Source organism: Vombatus ursinus, unplaced genomic scaffold, assembly GCF_900497805.2.
Source record: "Vombatus ursinus unplaced genomic scaffold, bare-nosed wombat genome assembly UNPS02009205.1, whole genome shotgun sequence".
In the NCBI taxonomy this organism is placed as follows: Eukaryota; Metazoa; Chordata; class Mammalia; order Diprotodontia; family Vombatidae; genus Vombatus; species Vombatus ursinus.
The window spans coordinates 2,380,928-2,399,906 of NW_020948983.1; positions in this window are offsets into that span (position 1 = coordinate 2,380,928).

Sequence of the window (18,979 nt, forward strand, 5' to 3'; positions counted from 1 at the left end):
ACCTGTGCATAAATGTGTGATGTAACTCTGCAAATTAAGGGTGTAATGTATTTAGAAAAATTATGCCCTTTATTCCTCTTCCTTTGGGACCAGGTAATTTGTTAGCACATCTGCTCTAGGTATTGGGGAATACTGGAGAAGATATTCAGAGATCCCTATCCATGGTCTAAAAAGCCAAAAGGCTTAGAGGTAATGAGCTTCAGTGGAAAGAGCCCTAAACTGAGAAGCAAGAGAGCTCAGCTCTAGTCCACTAATGGACCTGTGCTGCTTATGAGCAAGACATCTATCCTCTCTAGGGTTCATCTTCCTCAGTTGTATAATAAAGGGCAAGATCCTGTCAAGCTCTTCTAACTGGCAGAGTAGGATTCTAAGCTATGTCTTCTGACTTGCAGTACTGGGCTCCAATCTGTGCGACACATTGTAGGAAGACCATTGATGAGCTGAAGTATTTCCAGGGTGGACTAGGGTGGTGAGGGAACTCAGAAACACGCCACACAAGGATCAGTTTAATGGAGGTGTTTAGCCTGAAGAAGAGAACCTGTGGGAGGAGAAAATATGCTATTGTTTTAAAAAATTTTTGAATGGTCTTAACTGTATGGAAGATGGATTAGACTTGATTTGGATGGTTGCAGGGGGAAGAGCTATGAGTTATAAATTGACACTATAGAGAGGGTTTTTTTGCTCAATATAATGAAACATCCAAGAATCAGAGCTGACCAAAAGTGGAAGGGGATACCTCATCATCATCATCCTAATGTCAAGGCACTTTACATACATTTATTTCCTATCCAGTCCTCATAATAACCCCATGAACTATATCCATTTTATAATAATTTGCCCAGAGTCACCCAGTGTCAGAGGTGAGATTTGAACCCAAGTATTTCCTACCTTCATGCCCAACATTCATTCCATTACATATGGGGCCCATCACTAGAAGTTTTTAAGTGGAAACTGGAATACCAGTATAGAGAGGATTCTTGCTCAGGTACGAATTGGACTGAATGGCTTCAGAGGTGCCTCCAACTCTGAGGTTGTACGCTCCTCTGAAATGAAATTACATAAACTGTCAACTCTTTCCCCAGGGTTGACAAGCAATTATCTAGACTATCCACTCCAAAATCAGAACTTTATGCTTACTACATTAGAGGTTTAGTTGAAATTTACTCTGTCAAACCCTAAAGGTTTCTAATAGTTCAAGCTCAAAAGTCCTTGGCTACTTCCATTCCAAATTGGAGGACTTGAGTCTCTTTAGCAATCTGTTCAAGAGTCCCAAGGACTCCACATCAGTGTGTCTTTATAGCTGCCAGGGTGTCTTGGACACTGTTTTCTGAATTGCTGATGATCTTTTCTTAGCTGGGTAACTAACCAAAGAGCTTTCCTCTCTCCTCACTTCACAGTATACGATGCTATTCCTGGCTATCTTGAAAAAGAGATAAATACACTTGATAAGAGGCAAGTGCTTCCCCTCTTGCAAATGATGGCAGTGTCAAATGCTTCTGAACCCTTCTCAAAAACATTAGAATGTGTTCGAAATCAGAGTCCATTAGATACTCATTTGTATTGTCTGATCTGCAAGGAGAAGGAAAGCAGAGGAGGAGGAGGAGGAGGAGGAGGAGGAGGAGGAGGAGGAGGAGGAGGTGGCAGCACCAAATTCTACCTTGCCACCTTTTTAATGAGTAAAATCCTCTAACTGCTGCTGGATCCCACAGAGACTAGCTATTAATGAGTGCTTAGAATAGCTTGCGCCTGTTTTATACACGTATGGTGGCATGGGAGAGCCACTTCAATTTAAATTTTACATCTGCTGCTATGTTCAAGTGCCCACTCAAGGGCACAGAAACACTTGGCAAATTTTGTCTTTAAAGAGACATTTCCAAATAAAGCTTGCGCACTCTGCAGCCTCATTCTATATGTGAGCCCTTTTCAATTTTCAAAGCATATATTTAGATTATAGGTAACAACTTCAATGATTGCTAGCTGGCAGCAGGCTTCGATGGTGAGTTCTTCTCTTCCTGCTTGAGTGGACCAGAGGAAGATCATAGGATGGTAGATTTTGAGCTGGAAGGGACCTGGAAAGCCATCTACTCCAATCCTCTCATTTTACAAATGAGAAACTGGAGAAGTAAAGTAACTGGACCAAGGTTATATGGATAGAAAATAACAGGGGCAAGATTAGAACCCAGATCCTCAATGCTTTCCATTGTACCACAATACCTCTAGTTACACCAGCAACTCAGCTTTGGGGTTCCTATAGTTACTGTCATGTAGCTAGAGAGAAAAGGATTGCCATATGTTGTTACCTCAGTGAGCTCACAAATGCTGCTGAAGGACTTTCCAGAGAAAAAAAATAATGTCTTTGGGGAGAGAGTTCACTAGGAAATATGATGAGGAGAGACAACTTTGCAAACAATAGACCTTTGAGGTGCTCCAAGTTGTTAGGTGCGTACATTTTCTAGCCCTGCTGTCAGAGAGAGTGCTATAGTGGAAAGAGTATGGGATTGGGAGGTAGCCTCCAAATTAGTTAATTTCTTGTCTCCTATTATTTATTGGATATGTGGCCCTGTACAGGTAAGTCAGGACACCTCTCTGGACCTGTTTTCTCATCTCTAAAATTGGTACTCTTTGAGAACAAAGGATGAATGACAATCTTTAAAATGAGGATTGAGAAACCCAAATCTTAGAGTTGTAGCAAACAAAGTTCTTTGTAACCCTTTTATTGCTATAGAAATTTGAGGTTTTTAGCATGTCATGCATCCAAGCAGATGGAAGGGAGGATGAAGACCAAGTCCAACACTTAGGCTGAGCTGAGAGTGTGAATGGCAGAGTTGTTAGTGAGAGTACCTATATATATACATATATATATATATATGTGTATATATATATATATGTATATGTATATACCCAAACAGATCCGTTTTTAGTTCTTGCCCAAATCATCAAAATAATAGGAGCAAGGAAAGGGCAGGTAGCATTTATTGGAGATAAAAGGCTTTCCATACCTTCTTTCAGTGGGTCCTTCAACCATCTGTGATTGCCAGTATCTTTATTCCCACTTTATTGATGAGGAAATTGAGGTTTAGTGAAGTCTCCATGATTGCATAGCTAGTAAGTGTCTGAGACAGGACCCATACCTTACTCTTCTTGACTCCCAGTCCAATTCAATATTATCAAGAGAAAATATATACAAAAAAAAGAAAACTGGAAAAGAGAGAGAGAAGGGGCACAAGATACTGAAAATAGGAATTGCGCCTGATTTCATCATCCTTGCCACCCTTGGAATAGGCAAGAAAAAGAGTTGATTCATACAGAGCAGCCCTGGTTCTGGGGCATCCCAGGGTGTTTACAATTAGCTCAGTTTCAGAGCTCTCAGAAGAGAGCTAATTTGAAGTCCCTTTAATTCCAAAATCAACTCTACACCATATATCTCTTTTTAGGGGTGGAAAAGGCATCACAGAAACAAATAATAAATACCAAGATGTGTTGAAGTACTTCCAAAAGGTTAAGAATCACTGGTGTGATGATTGGGGTCATTCCAAAGACCACACCAGCAGCACCAGGGACTAAAGGTCCTTCCTACCTCCTGAGTTTCCGGAGATGAACCTGGCCTCCTACCTCTGCAGCAGAAGCTAGTGATACCTCCCATGTCAGGACAGCTGTTGGGCAAAGCCTGGACTAGAAGATGGTAACCATTGAACTCGTAATCCCTTCAAGCCACAACCTTTTGCCATCTGCTCTTCACCTATTGCCAATGGCTGATGTAAAAGACCAGAGTTTCTCCATGTGCCTATGTATAGTCAATGAAACAGTTTGTTGGTACTGCTTATGAATTGTCTGTGCTTCAACAAGTTGGTTATATAGCTTTGTTTAGATTTTCATGATATTGATAAAAATGAATAATCATAGCTCAGAGACAGTAGTGGTTAGAGAGTAGGCCTTAGACAGGAAGACGAGTTCACGATCTGACTACGACCCATCCTGGCTATATGTATGATCCTGCATACTCACTTCTCAGGGACCGGGCACTCTATGTGTCTCTAAGACTATGAATCACAGAGCCACTAGTAACAATCTTCAGTGCCAGCGGAAGTTTCCTCACTGGCAGGTCTCAGCTTAGACAAATGAAATCACAGGTCTGGTCTCAAGAGAAGATTAGCTCAGAGAGGAAGCCTGACTTAATCCATCGGTGTCAAACTCAAATAAAAATAGGGGCCAATAATCCATATGTGAAGATTCCTGCAGGCTGCCTATTGACAACTTTTAAATGTAATGTTATCTATGCTTAATTGTATTTTTATTTATTTTGTTAAATATTTCCCAATTACATTTTAATCTGGTTTGGGCTACACTGGGAAATGTTGTCAGAAGGCATGGAGCTCAATTGGCACCTCTGTGTAGTGGATCAAGAGCCAAGCTTTGTGGTCAGAGGACATGAGCTCAAGAAGGGCCTCTGACAGCCTGTCCTTATGACTCTGGGCAGCTCCGTTAATCTCTTCAAGTTCCAGAAAGCTCTCTGTGACTGTACAGAAGACTTGCTCATCCAATTTGAGTGGAAAGAGCACAAAACTTGGATCCAGGTAGACTCATCTTCATGAATTCAAATCTGGTCTCAGACACTTACCAGCTGTGTGACCCTGGATAAGTCATTTAACCCTGCTTGCCTCAGTTTCCTCATCTATGAAATGAGCTGGAGAAGGAAATGGCAAACCACTCCAGTATCTCTGCCAAGAAAACCATATATGGTGTTGCAAAGAGTCAGACTTGACAAATATAACTGAACAACAACAATCACAAAATCTGAATTGATGAAGGGTTTTCTCTGAGCACTCCCTTCACAAATGAAATTAAAGATGAGAAAAAAACTCACATTTATGTAGTACCTGAGGTGTCAGTGTCTAGGGCCAAGTCAATTCCAAAGGCATACTGTCAGGATCAACAAGCAGTCTTGGCTACTCAAAAAGTAGGGGGATTGGAATCAGAAAATCTGCTTCAATCAATTGATCGATTAGTATTTATTAAATGCCTCCTTAGCCAGGCACTGTGCTAAGAAATGGGGATACAATGAGAGGCGAAAGACAGTCTCTGCTCTCAATGAACTTACAATCTAATGGGTTCTACTTGTGGTTATCTGCTTTCCTATAATCAAGCTTTGTGACCATTGGCAAGTCACTTAATCCTGGGCCTCAGTCCCCTCATCCCTAAAATGGTACTTATATTAGAGCTAAATTCCTCAAGATTTGGCCCAAGGGTCATCAAATGAGATAATATACTGATAGCACAGTATAAACTTTGTAAGCCATAAGGCATTATATATGTGGGCTACTGTTATTTATTTTGAAAGGTCTCTGATTTGATGCCATTGTCCTTGCAATCCTCTTTTTATCATGTCAATGTTCTTGGGTATATTGAGTCCCTAACCTCTTAATGCAACCTAGCTTGTTTTCTTGTTTACCTAGGGAGTCCACAAACTAAGAAAGAACTCAGCACCTAGTCAGCAAGGGTGCTGAGAGATCAGGAAAGAGAGTAGAAAGTGGCAGGGGACATGGGGAGGGAAGGGAAGAGGGACCCATAGGCTATTTGTTACCTGATCTCTAAAACCTCTTCTGATTCCAACTTGCTGCAGTGTGGTATCTCCTATAGGCATGCATAGAGCATGAAATGCTTTAGTATGCCTATGGTGCCTATACTTGGCTTTCCAAACATGCAATGACTCACTAATATGCATTCATGTTGAAAGTAGGTTATTTGAGAAAATAGCGGTTGTTTCTAATTTATGCTGCAACTCCTTAGCTATTTATAGACTTCAACAACAAAGTTGTTTCATTAGGCGATGCAAGCCACCTCACTTGGATTACATGTTTATGTGCCTTATATATGCAGTGCAAAATGATGTAATTGCTGGATGGCTTTTTCTTAGACTTTTGCAATATATAGATAGGATTGTTGTAAAAATTTAACAGGCGAACAATTGACATTAGAACCCTTTCAGATTCACAAATGAATCCAAAGCTTAGGTGTTGCCAAAAATGTTCATTGTCTCATAATTTGATTTACTTTTTCCATGCTGTTCCTGGTACATGCAAGTAAGGGCAAAATGGCTGATGTCTTCAAATGCCCGAAAGGCTAATAAAGCTTGCTGTGTTCCCAGCATGCTCTCTGCTGTCAGAAACCAGCAATTAACTTAATAAGGTTCTTGAAATGCAGTAGATCCATGAAATGTGGCATGTGTTGACACACTCCTGCTGATCTAAACAACCTCCCATCATTGAGTAGCAGGATATGTTTGCTATTTGAATTATTTAGGAGCTTGTTATGTGAATTAAAAAGCAGCACTTTGCAGTATTAAGTCTAATATTTTATGATCTTCAATTGATTAGGTAGGCTTTCAGGATTACATGTAAAGGTTAAGATAAAACATTCCTCATACTGACAGCCCTTATACTGAGCTAGCTTTGCAAAAACTCAGATAAGAATCAAAAAAAGAAACTCGCCCCTCTCCCTTTCAAAGAAGGCTTTGCCTTATCTATTTTGAGAGCCCATCCCAGATCTTGACCACCCTCTGGGTGATAGGTTATTTAATGAGATAATGGCTATGAAAGCGCTTTGTAAACTGGAGAGGGCCAGACAAGCAATTGAAATATGACTGCTATTAAAAATCTCAAACTGAAAAGTGTCCTTTCCCAATGAAAATTCATTCCATGTTTGTCTCCAGCTGCAGCTTACAAGGGCCCCACTGCTGACATGCTGCTGTAGTGAGAATGCACCTGATTTCAGTATGAGGCCTGTGACATAGAAATACATTGATGGGGATTCAGAGATGCAAATCTTGACCTTCCTGGAACTGCACCATTTCCACATTGCTCAGCTACTACTTACTGACATGCCCTTCAGCACGATGAAGAGTACTTATTTTCCAGGGTGGCTGCTCATCTAACTGTGGACAGACACCTCACCACTGTGTCATTACCACCTAAGGAATAATGTATGGGTTCTTATCTCACTCGCTCTTTGGGTAGGAGTTAGAACTTATCCTTTTTCCCTGAACAAAGTCATGATCATAGTCATCCTAGTCAATCAGAATAATATTATGGACACTAAACAAAGCACATATTCATTCATTCATTAAATATTTATTGAGTGCCTACTGAGTGCTGGGAGATTTGGGGAATACAAAGAATGAAGCATGCTCCCTATCCTAATGGACCTTACATTCCAGTAGGAGAGACAAGATGATGATGAAGATGGCACCAATAATAACGATAATGACTTTTGTATAGTGCTTTAAAGTTTGAAAACCACTTTACGTGTACTCACTTGATCCCCTCAGTAAATCTGTGAAGTAGGTGCATATGTGTACAAAAAGTTATCATATATTATGTGAGAGTTGAATGAAAGTCACAAAGTATTACATTAGTTCATAAGAGGGTGAAGTAACTTTAATCTGGGGGAAGCGAGGAAAACTTCATGGCAGGGGTAACATTTGAATGGGGCTTTGAAGGATAGGTAGGAAGTGGAAAGGCAGAGTTGGCAGGGATAAGCATTCCATTTGGGGTAGAAGTATGAGTCAAGGCACAGACAAGGGAAATGATGAGACGTATTGTAGGAACAGCAAGAAGTCTGGGCCAGCTACACTACAAGGTGGATAAAAGGAAGTCACATCTTAGATAGAAGGGTGAAGAGTTAGAATTTATTTGATAAGGGAGGATGCAGAGGGCCATGGAAAGAGTTTTAGATATAACAACAGAAGCGTTGGGTTGTAAGCTCCAGTTGTCCCATTGACTAGCTAGGTGACCCTGGACAGATTACCTCCCCTTCTATGGACCTCATATTCCTTATCTAAAAAAAATGAGTTGTTCTAGATAATCTCTGACATCCTTGTACCACTAATGTAGACTATAAAATATATTAGGTGCAAATGATATCACTGCCAGATTGCTCCTTACTAGACTTTCATAATACCTAAAGGTATTATGAACGTGAACAGAAAAACAATTGACATTATAATATTTTGAGATTTATAAATTTCTGGATGCCAGGGAGCTGCTGTCAACAGATTTCTTCCTGAAAACTCTGACATATCTTGAATAACTTGAAGCCTTTAAAGTTCCCATCTTGGTGTTTATAATGTTCCAACTTGACCCCAAAGAGAAGGAAGTGAGTCTTCCCTTTTTTTGCAGAGGTGGGGGATTATGGGTGTGGAACATTGTATATATTGGTTAGTTTTGCTGAATTGCCTTTCTCTCTCTCTTAATTTTTAATTACAAAATATAGCTCTCTGAAGAGTGTAGAGGAAAGGATGTATTTGGAAATGAAAATGCCATGAGAACAAAAGATATCAAAAAAATATTTAAAATAAATCAATAAAGGTTCTAGCCCTCTATTGTTTTCTCTTTTTATATATAAATATGTGTGGAAGGGAAGGGCCTATTTAAAAGAATTCAATTCAATAAGCATTTAATAAGTGTCTACACTGTAATAGGTGTAGAAGATACAAAGACACAAAGAAAGAAAGTATTTTACTTTTGCTAGGATACATGCCTTTTTCTGCTCCCCAAACTTTAAAAATCAAATTTCCAATGTCCATGCTCTTGGGACCAAATCAGACTTCCAGACTTCTCATACCTGTTCTCATGGTTACATTCAGAGATGGCCCTCAGCAAAATGGAGAAATTGGCAAAACTGTACCTAGTCCTCTGTCCTGGATCCCTCACCAGTCGTTCTGGGACGGATCCTATGTCCCACTTCTGTCAGATTTTGCCCTCAGCTGGTTGTCAACTAATCCTCTACTAAAGTATACCTGATAACAGATTCAAGGTAAAACTGAACCCAAGGGCATTCACATTTTCATCAGAGACCCTTAAAGATAAAAAGCTGTGGAATGAATTTGAAAGGAAAGAATCACTAATGACAGGATGTCAGGCACTGAGTGACAGGCTGATAGGGGAGATCTTTTGGGTATGGACGCTACTGGGTGGTCCTTAAATCATATCACCTTTGGGAAGGACCACTGGCAATGGCTGCTGAAACTATATTGAAGTGATGAAAGCGGGGGAGGGGAAAGGTAAGCAACAAAGAAGGGGAAAGGAGAAGAAGAGAGAGAGGGAGAAAGATTTGTAGTTTTAAAAGAAGATGAGGGTGAGTGGGATATTATATATAAAACTGGAAAAGATCTTAGTGATCATTTAAGTCCAATTCTTTCATTTTTCAAGTGAGGAAATTGAGCCCCTCCCCAAAGTTAGGCAGCTAGTTGGTGCAGGGGATAAAAGGCCAGGCCTGGAGTCAGAAAGACCTAAGTTCAAATCTGGCCTTAGACACTTAGACCCTGACCAAGACACATAACACTTTTTACCTCAGTTTCTTTATCTGTAAAATGAGTTGAGAAGAAAATGGCAAATCGTTCCAGTATCTCTGCCAAGAAAACCCTAAATGGGGTTCAGGAAGAGTCAGACATGACTTACCAACAACAACCAAAGTTAAGGGACTTACCCAAGATCACCCATGTGGTAAAAATAGCAAAGTTGGGATTTCTACCCAGGTCTTCTGCCTCCATTCCAGTTCTCTTTCCACTCTGGTTATGGCTATTAAAATCACATTTGGATTTAAATAAAAATAAACCTAGCCACTGGTTCAAAGTAACCTAATGCAGATTTGGATGTAAGTAGAGAATGGCCGTTATGGCACATGTTATAGTCCCCAGGGCATCTTGAGGTGCTGTAGTGAAGGCCAGCAAGGTGCAGGAGGTCAAAGGTGAGCTCCAGGGTCATGTTCCAAGAGGAGGCCTTGCATACTGTCAGGGTCTGTGCCATAGAGCTTTAAGTGGAAGGGGTCAGGGTGGGTGGAGCCAACCAGCCTGCTAGTGAATTGGGCACTTTGTAGACAGGCAATCTAGAGAGCACAGGGTGGGTGTAATGGGATCACAGGTGCTCAAACAAGGGAGCAATTGTGTGGCTGCATTCAGCCCTCTCTGTGAGTGATGGATAACCAGAAGCTGAGGGTCCTGTATAAACGGGAGGGCAATCATTGAGTCACATGGTCCCAGGGGCATGTGTTACCACTTCGAGGTCACCCAAGATGAAGGCTCAGCCTGTGTAAATTGGGCAGTTAAAAAAATATATTTTGTATTTCAAGGAGGCTACGACCTACCATCTAGGGTACAGAGCTTCAAGTGCTCTTTCTTAAGGCCTTGTAGCCTGTCTGCCTTCAGATGAATTTCTTTCTGTCAAAGAGGTATAAGAGAAAGGTGGTGCCTAAACTTCTAATCATCCATATTCAAAGTATTGCTAAGCAGTGTTGTTGTATATTGTATGTCGTTCCCTAATTGTTTCATTTATGTTCATCTTGTTTCCCCAGCTAGACCTTCAAGACCCTGACATCATGGTGGTTCCCATTTATATGGTACCTTTCAGTTTATTAAGATCTCTGCATACTACATCTCAGTGAGGCAGGTAAGAGTCATTTGGTTCACCCCTCCTTATCTCATCTAGGTGAAGAATTGAAGCCCAGAGTGTCCCATCCAGGGTCACACAGATAGCAGATGACAGAATTAGAATTCATACTCTGGTCTCCTCTGATTCCAAATCTAGGACTTTTCCCACTATACCATACTACCATCTCAGCCACAAAGGTGGTCCTCCTCCAAAGACAGAAATCACAAGTCCATCCATGCCTGCCTCTCTCGTGCTACTCTTGTTCATATCCTCCTGTAAATACACTACAGTTGATCCACCCAATCTTTGGGGAGCCTTATTCTATATTTGAATACCATGGGCACCAAGAGGTCTGTAGATAGATTTCGGGGGAATCTGTAAACTTGAAAGAGGGGAAAATAGCTTCTTCATTTTCATTACTCTAACTGAAATTTAGAATTTCTTTCAATTACTTAAAAATATTATTTTAAGAAAGGTTCATGGGCTTTACCAGATTGCCAAAGGGGTAAATGATATGAAACAGGTCAAGAATCCTTACTCTGGAGCTTGTGGCATTCTGTGGATGCCAGTGGATACGAGGGTTGCCTGTTGGTTAGTCCTCTTTCCTGCAATGTAACCCTCAGAGGAAGACAAAAGGGAAAATGTTAAATTTTTCAAATAATGCTTTTGTGGATTTCAAAGTGCACTATCTCTTGAGGAAAGTATTTCAAGTATTATTATCTCCATTTTACAAATGTGAGAACTTACTAGGGCTCAAGGATGTTGAACAATAATGTATCTCTACCTATCTTCCTTCTGTGTTTCCTCCTGGCATATGTGAATCTCTCATTCACACACCCACCCAGAGGTTTCCTCCAAGTGCTCACTAAATTCAGGTCCATGGGGTAGCAGCTATCCCAAGGGGAATCATTAATACGTTAGTGATACTTTATACAATGTTTACAAATGATCTCATTGTGTAAATAAATAGTGAGAGATATAGAAACCAGACCAGATCTTCCTGAGCTACCATTTCCTGGGCTCCTTACAGAGTGGTAAAACCCAATTAGCTCTGCCCTTTGAGATCATCTAGGCTAGAGGTGGGAAACCTGTGGCCCCAAGGCCACCTGTGGCCCTCTAGGTCCTCAAGTGCAGCCTTTTGACAGAATTCAAACTTCACAGAACACATCCTTTTCTTAAGGGGATTTGTTCTGTGAAGTTTGGAATTAGTCAAAGGGTCACACTTGAGGACCTAGAGGGCCATATGGAGCCTCAAGGTCACAGATTCCTCACCCCTGATCTAGGCTATAGATCTTAACTGGAGTACCCACCTAGCCACTTAGTATGATATAATATTAAATTTGAAGTCAGAGAGCCCAAGTTAAAGCCCTAGTTCTGTGACTTTCTAGCTATGTGATTTTGAGCATGTACCTCTGACTCGCTGGCCTTCCTTAGTTTCCTCATCTGTAAGACAAGAGGGTTCTCCTTGACAATCTCTCAGTACCCTCCAGCTCTAAATCTATAATAAATGTTGTGGCACCCTCTTCCTTCCCTGACTGGCCCTGGAGCTCAGCCACAGCTTCTCCAAATGTTTTTGTAAACTAAGCATGAGCCAATATAAAGTATATGAAGGAAGGGTGTCTGCACGTGTGTGTATCTTTTAATGCCCAAAGAAGGTATCAGAGTGGAGTGAAAAGCCCTCAGAAGAGGTTAATAACAAAGTCACTGGCAAGTCATATTGCATGAGAATATGGTTATTGGATAGGGAAAGGAGTTCAAGGAAAATTGAAATAAAGAGTGGTTACCCCTCCCCACCTGTTTTGATGGAAGATTTTGGCGCTGTAGGCCCTATGAAGGTGAGGGCCTGCAGAGTGCCAACTGTGAGCTGAAACAAAACTGGCACAGCCCTTAATAAGCAAGTGAAACCAAAACCATCCATTTAGCCAAGGCTCCAGGGCTGGGCAAGCCATCTGGGCAGATGGATAGGATAGGATGGGAACAGAGACTAAAACTCTTGCCCCTGAATGTGGTGCTCCTTGACTGAAAAGAGGGGACCAGCGTGAAGCTAATGTGCCACCTGGCAAATTTCATGGAGTGGCAACAACTCTTAAAAAAAGAGAAATTCTTAATTTCTCAAGGAAAATAATTTAGGGGACCTCCTTTAAGGGTGATAGATTATTAACAGGTGTGGGATGGGGAATGGGTGGTGGCCGGGATGTTTACTGTATATTTCCAGACTGAATGCCCAAGGGTACCCCTTCATTGATCTAAGGGGTATCCCCCACCCCACACACAGGGACTAGCCCTGAGTGCCCACTCTGCTCCCTGTCCAGAGTTCCAACATCCAGGACCACATCTTTGTCTGCTTTCTCTTTTGCAAGGCTTTGCTCCAGCTCAGTGTGGCTGGGGATACTGGCCGTTCTCTGCTATGAAAGTAATCAATTCCAGAGCAGTACCCTCTGATGGAGACTGCGTCTCTACAGCTAAATGCCGTGTAAAGCACAGAGACACATCAAGACTTCCTGCCTTTCCTTTATATGGGCAAGAAAAGGGGACGTGAACCCCTCCGCCCCCCCCCCCCCCACTGCGTTTGAAAGTCTGGCTGGTGAATGGGTCCGGATCCTTATCCCATTCCTTGTGCCCCACCCACCTGCTAACTGCATTTCAGCAGTCCTAGTTAGCTGTCTAACGTGCAGCGGTCAACGCTGCTCAGGGAAAGGGACATTCCATGTCTTCCCTAGAAGGAAGTCCGAGCGAGACCCCGGGGTGTTTTCTCATGGGGAGAGTAACGGCGGTATGGCATTATGAATGCATCATCGTTTCCTCCCTGATCACCAACTTGGGAGCGGGCAACATTCTCTAATGGAGTTTATCCAGTAAAGTCCTGGGTTTGTATCCAAGCACTGCTCCCTCCTCACCCCACACCCTACCACGCTTCCTACTACGAGATGCATCTCTCACAAAGGGATGCAGGCATCTGAGTACTAGAGACGTCGCTTCAAGAAGGACCATTATCCTGGGCTGCTAAGGATTCTCCGCCTCCCTCCCCTCTCCCCACCTCCCCCCCCCGCCACCCCCCAATGCAACAGACAAGAGGCTTCTAAGGGTTGTGGCGTGAGCTGATTGGAGGATTCGGCTATTGTGTGTGTGGTACGGGGGGGAAGGGGGGCGGGAAGGGGAGGGGGAGATTCGTTCAATTGGTGTTTTTCCTCCTGCTGTTATTAATTCAACTATTGACAAGTAAAGTAGGGTCTGTCATTGCCTTTCAGGTTATAAATTCACTGCAATTTGCTCTAAATGAATTAAATCATAATTACCTACCGTTTGTTTTGCATAAAATGAAACCCAAGGAGCTTTAAACTGAGTAGCTGCAGAAGGGACAACAGCACCATTGTTACCATATTAGACCAATATTTCTTAACTTTAAACTGAAACATTAGAATTTGCAGCTTGGCTTGACCAGGGTGGGCACGAGATAGCAAAGACTGACACCCACATCAGACTGCAGAATTACAGTTAACAAGTATAATTTTCATTCATTTAAGTCTAGACTGATCTTTTTAATCAGGGTATTTGTGATAGAGGTATACACACACACACACACACACACACACACACACACACACACACACACACACACACCCTAAATTAGAAAAGAAAATAGGTTCTCTTTTTATCTCTTTGGTCCAATTGATAAAATATCTAATGCCATGAAAATACCTTTCACAAGAACGAAAACCACAGCTGTAATCCACATGAGTTTTTCCCCAATGTTCAAAGGAATAATATCTTTTCCAAATAAAGATACTTCTGTTCACATTTTTATCCATTTTCAAGAATCTTTTTGTCATGTAAATTTGAGCTGATTAGTTTTTAATTTGAGTTTCTTAAAATGCGTTCTGAATACTAAATTCGAGCAAAAGCATATCCTTGCTGACAATGGCCTTGATCAGCAGATGTGGAGTTGGGGGGGGGGAGGTTATTTGGTAGTGTCTTAAAAAGTAACTGACTTTTCTCAGAGTACTGCAGTTTTCAGGAACATCACACAAGTCTCCATCACCAAATATAACTGGAGAGTCAAGGTTGAATGTTAAAAGCAATCCAGTTAGTGAGTAATTGTAACAGCCCCAAAGAATGAATGAATCTACCAAATAAAAAATTCCATCACTAACATATTGAGAGTTGCACACAGCGTGGAACAAGTTATAGTGACTTTCCAGTTGCAGGCATCAAAAGGAGGGCTTGGAAAGATGAGCAAAAACTACAAAGATAAAGACGCAGAAAGTGGAATTTTTTAAAAGGTAAATTAAAAATGGTTATGGCATGAAAGAAGCAGAAAATAGAGACGATGAAGGAAATTATATGCAAATTAAGCAAGGAAATCAATCACATTACTGGACAAAGAGGAAGAAAGGAGAGAGTAGGAAAAATGTGTTGGTTATTTTGGGTGTTATCTTAACATTTAACTTTTACAACTCCCCAAAGCTCATCAAGTTGCTGTTTTGTGATACATGTATTATTAGTGCTATTAAGATATTAGATTTTCAGGAAAATTGAAAGCTTCTGATATGTTTTATTAATTTTTAAAAATTAAGATAGTTATTTTCTTGAAGGAAAAATGTTTCCGGCTCCTTTTGGGGAGGGGGTGGAGTAAGAGATGCTAATGAAATTTGGAATGTTTCATTTTACTAGCTTTAACTCTTGTTCATTAATTTTTAATTTTTTGGAATAACTCCCTTACTCTTGCAAGAAAGAACATATGGAATAGATGTTTTAGCCTCAGCAGAAAACCAAGGCACATTTGAAACACTCTGAGAACTCTATTTTGTTTATCTTGATTGTGTTATTTGAAAAATAACATTGCGGGGGGAGGGTATTGTTCATCTGCCTGGTAAAATAAAGCTTTCCATACACATTTCTATTTCAGTTATTATTTCATGGAATATTGGCAACATTTAATGTCTCAACCTAAGCTACACATTCCTTTAGAACAAATCAAATGTCTTTAAAGAATATTTCTGTTTGAAAAGGAATTAAGCTTTCCTGAAAGAATTTTAAAGGTTGTGATATTCACAGTCTGATAAAGCAGCACCTTTAATGAAATTCTAATTAGCAATTTCATGCACTCTGCTATTAGTCCTATCAGATTAGTGCACATTTTCACAGCCTTCCTTTAATTAAGTGCACTTATTCCAAGTTTCAAACACTTTCCTTATAAGATGAAAACTGTGCTGAAACGTTATTTAGTAAACAGAAGAAGTGTGAAAGTGTAGGTATGCGTGTGTATGCAGATGGACATTTCTAACTGTCCGCAAATGGGTACATTTAGAGTTAATGTACACAGGTTTTTGTTCTGTCTCCTTTCTGTTTTGAGTATCCCTTTCCTATTTTCTAACAGGCCTGTCTAAATCCACATCCTTGTTGCATATCATGCATTTCCTGCTTAAAATCTTGCTCTTGCACATTTTGTATTATCCAAATATTATGTAATATTTGTATTTCAAAGTCCTATTTGAGGACCCACGAAAGGATTGTGGTCCATGGTAATATTTTCATTCATTCAGCATTGCACCAACATTTCTAAAGTGCCCACTATGTGCAATGCAGCCAGCTAGGTTCTTGGGGAGAAACAAGAATAAATCAGAGATGTTCATTTCACCAACATCTCTCAAGTGCCTACAATGTGCAACACAGCCAGTTGGGTGGTGGGAGATGCAAGAATGAATCAGACAGAGGCTCTGCTTGCATGAAGCATCTCTCATGCCTTAATGTTCTAAGGACGCTTCATTTTACTTTCTGAACTCCAGTCGGAACACCCAGCAAGGAGCAACCTGATTTATTAGAAGGATCAATGTTGGAGAAGACAGACAGTGACATACAATGCCTTTGTCCATTTCCGATGCTCTATTTCAACTGTAAGAGATGCAAGCAACTTAGATATTAATTTAAAATAGAGTCTGGAATGAGAAATAACAGCATGGGAGTTATTTCCTCAAAAGACACCACCATGGAAACATCTGAGTCATAGGTGTTTATTTACTTCCGGTGACTTTTATTGTCATCCCAACTTTAACGACAACGTAGTCTTAAAATCAACTCAATCTTATCTTTTGCCTTTTGTCAGATGAAAGTGTGTTGTCTCTGTTACTAGAAGTTGAAACTTGTAATATATTAACTAATTGCTTGCATCTCTAACACATGTTCTCTTGTTGATGTCATTCATTTATACTGTAACATTTTTGACATTTTTAGATAGTCTCCTGGGGCTTATAGGCCTCTTAGCAGTTCGGCTCCACTGAGGAGTGTTTGCCTAATGATTACTGACTGACATCTCAATAACTTGGAACATACGAGGAGTGTATCTATTGAACAGTTCTTAGATTATTTCTCTCCCCCCCCCTTTTTTCCTTTCTTCCTTTCTTTCCTTTTTTCTTTTTTTTTTTTTTATAATTCATGGTCCACTTTGTCAAGTCATGTGTGAGCCATAATTTAAGCTAATAATTACCAGACATGAATCCAATGAAACATTGGTGTCTACACTTAAAAAAAAAGTCTTGAATTTTAATGCATTCAGAAAACGTTTGCCTAAGGCCAGGATAGGTCCGGCACGCATATGGAAGCACTTTAAAAGTGATAAATGATTTGGAATCTACACTGTCTACTGGTGTGCTTCTCAGGAAAGAAAATTAGAGCTAACAGGTGTTAGATAGGGAATGGTGGGGCATTTTAATAGAATTGTCAAAATGTTGGTACCAGATGTTGACATTAATGCACACAGCGAGGAATGTAATGCTAGGCCGCCATCTAAATGATTATTTGTTTAAATTTCAAGTCTATAGCAGGAAATCCTTACTTTGTTCAGCACCTTTCTCTACAGACCATTCCCCCTGTACTTTCCCCTACGATTTGCATCAAAGTATAATGGCTACACAGCTCACATCTGCATGCTTTAAATAATCCATGGCTGTCAAATTTCATTTTTGCCTTTTAGATCATAGGCATCACATCTCCTTCCTCACCAGCCTTGAAGTCTGCCTAAATATATTCATATATTAGAAAAAATGATTTAAATACTGCAAGTTACAGGATAATTAATCTTTGAACTACTCAGTAACTTCAAATGTATAGACCAAGTAATCTGCATGAACTTGTAATTACTATGTATTTATACGATATTTCCCATGTAATCACAAAGTAGTTACATGGTTATGTGAGCCCTGTAAATTATAGTGATACCAGAAAAACTAATCTCCACCATGCCACTGACAAAGCTATTCCAGGAGCTGCTGGTAGTCTCTTTGGTCAGTTAATCCAAGGATGAAGGAAGAAGAATCTGTGCTTTAGAGGAGGCAGGAATTTCTGCCAGCAAGGGAGGCCCCAAAGTTAAGAAATAACATGGGAATGGAGGGAATAAAATGGCAAACTTTGGCCCTTTTCATCTAACTTTCATACAAAGACCCCAATCCATTTGTGGGGAATTTATTGCTATGGGTGTTGAAAGGCGAGGGTTGAAAGGTGCTGGGGGGATCTGCAGGCAAAACTCCACCAATAGTTCCACACCGCTGAGACTTGGGTAAGACCCTGAAATAAATTCCAGCGTGAGTTTCAAAAGCAAGCCCTGGGGGCAGAATGGAGTTCTCTATCTTTATGAACCCACTTAAAGTAAAAGTCAAACCTTTACAGTTTGTCCCCCTGGGGCTGTGGTCTCTGCACACCAGAAGTTGCCTCTTTTTAAAGGAGTTTTCTCTTTTTTCTATTACATTGCTTTGGGTCTTACAATGTCCTCTTGGGACAGCATACTGTCCCCATTCTGCAGTATGACAACCAAAACAGGAAATAGCCAATCTCCCTCCTTGTGTGGGCCCTTGAAGGAATCCTCCCTTCTTAGCTGATGAACCTGGGCTGCTGCTTCTCTCTCTCTCTCTCTCTCTCTCTCTCTCTCTCTCTCTCTCACTCTCTCTCACTCACTCTCTCCTCTCCTATTTCTTTAAGGGATCAAGGAATTCAAGTTATTTTTGGAAGACATCAGAACAGGTCTGAGAGGGCCCCTTGCAAAGTCGGGAAAAGCTGCCATTTGCAGAGGGTTTTATGATTTGGAAAGTGCTCTTACACTCATGATTTCATTTGATCTTTACATCAACCCTGTGAGGCAGGCAAGGAAAATATTATTTCCTCATTTTCGAGATAAGCAAACAGGCTCAGAGTAGTGAGGAAGTGTCATGACCAAGTTTGCATAGTAAGTGGCAGGGCCAGGATTCAAATCCAGATATTCCAACTTCAGGTCCAATGTTCTTTCTGCTGTGTCACAGTACCTCAGATTGTTAGGAGGAGAACAAAAATCTAGGCTGTCTTGATATGGATTTCTCCAGTTAGTTTCTCTTCCTCAGACCTCCTTAGAAATCTGATCAGGATGGGGAGTGATGTAGGGTAGAAGCAGGAGACCAACTCAAAACCCACAAACCCTAAATGACTACCTTCTGTTCTGCCAGTTTGGCCCCAAACCCAGCTGTTCCCTTCATCTTCCCAAGCAACACATCCTCCCTGCTCATTCCTCTCCCTTACGGAGGTATCTAGAA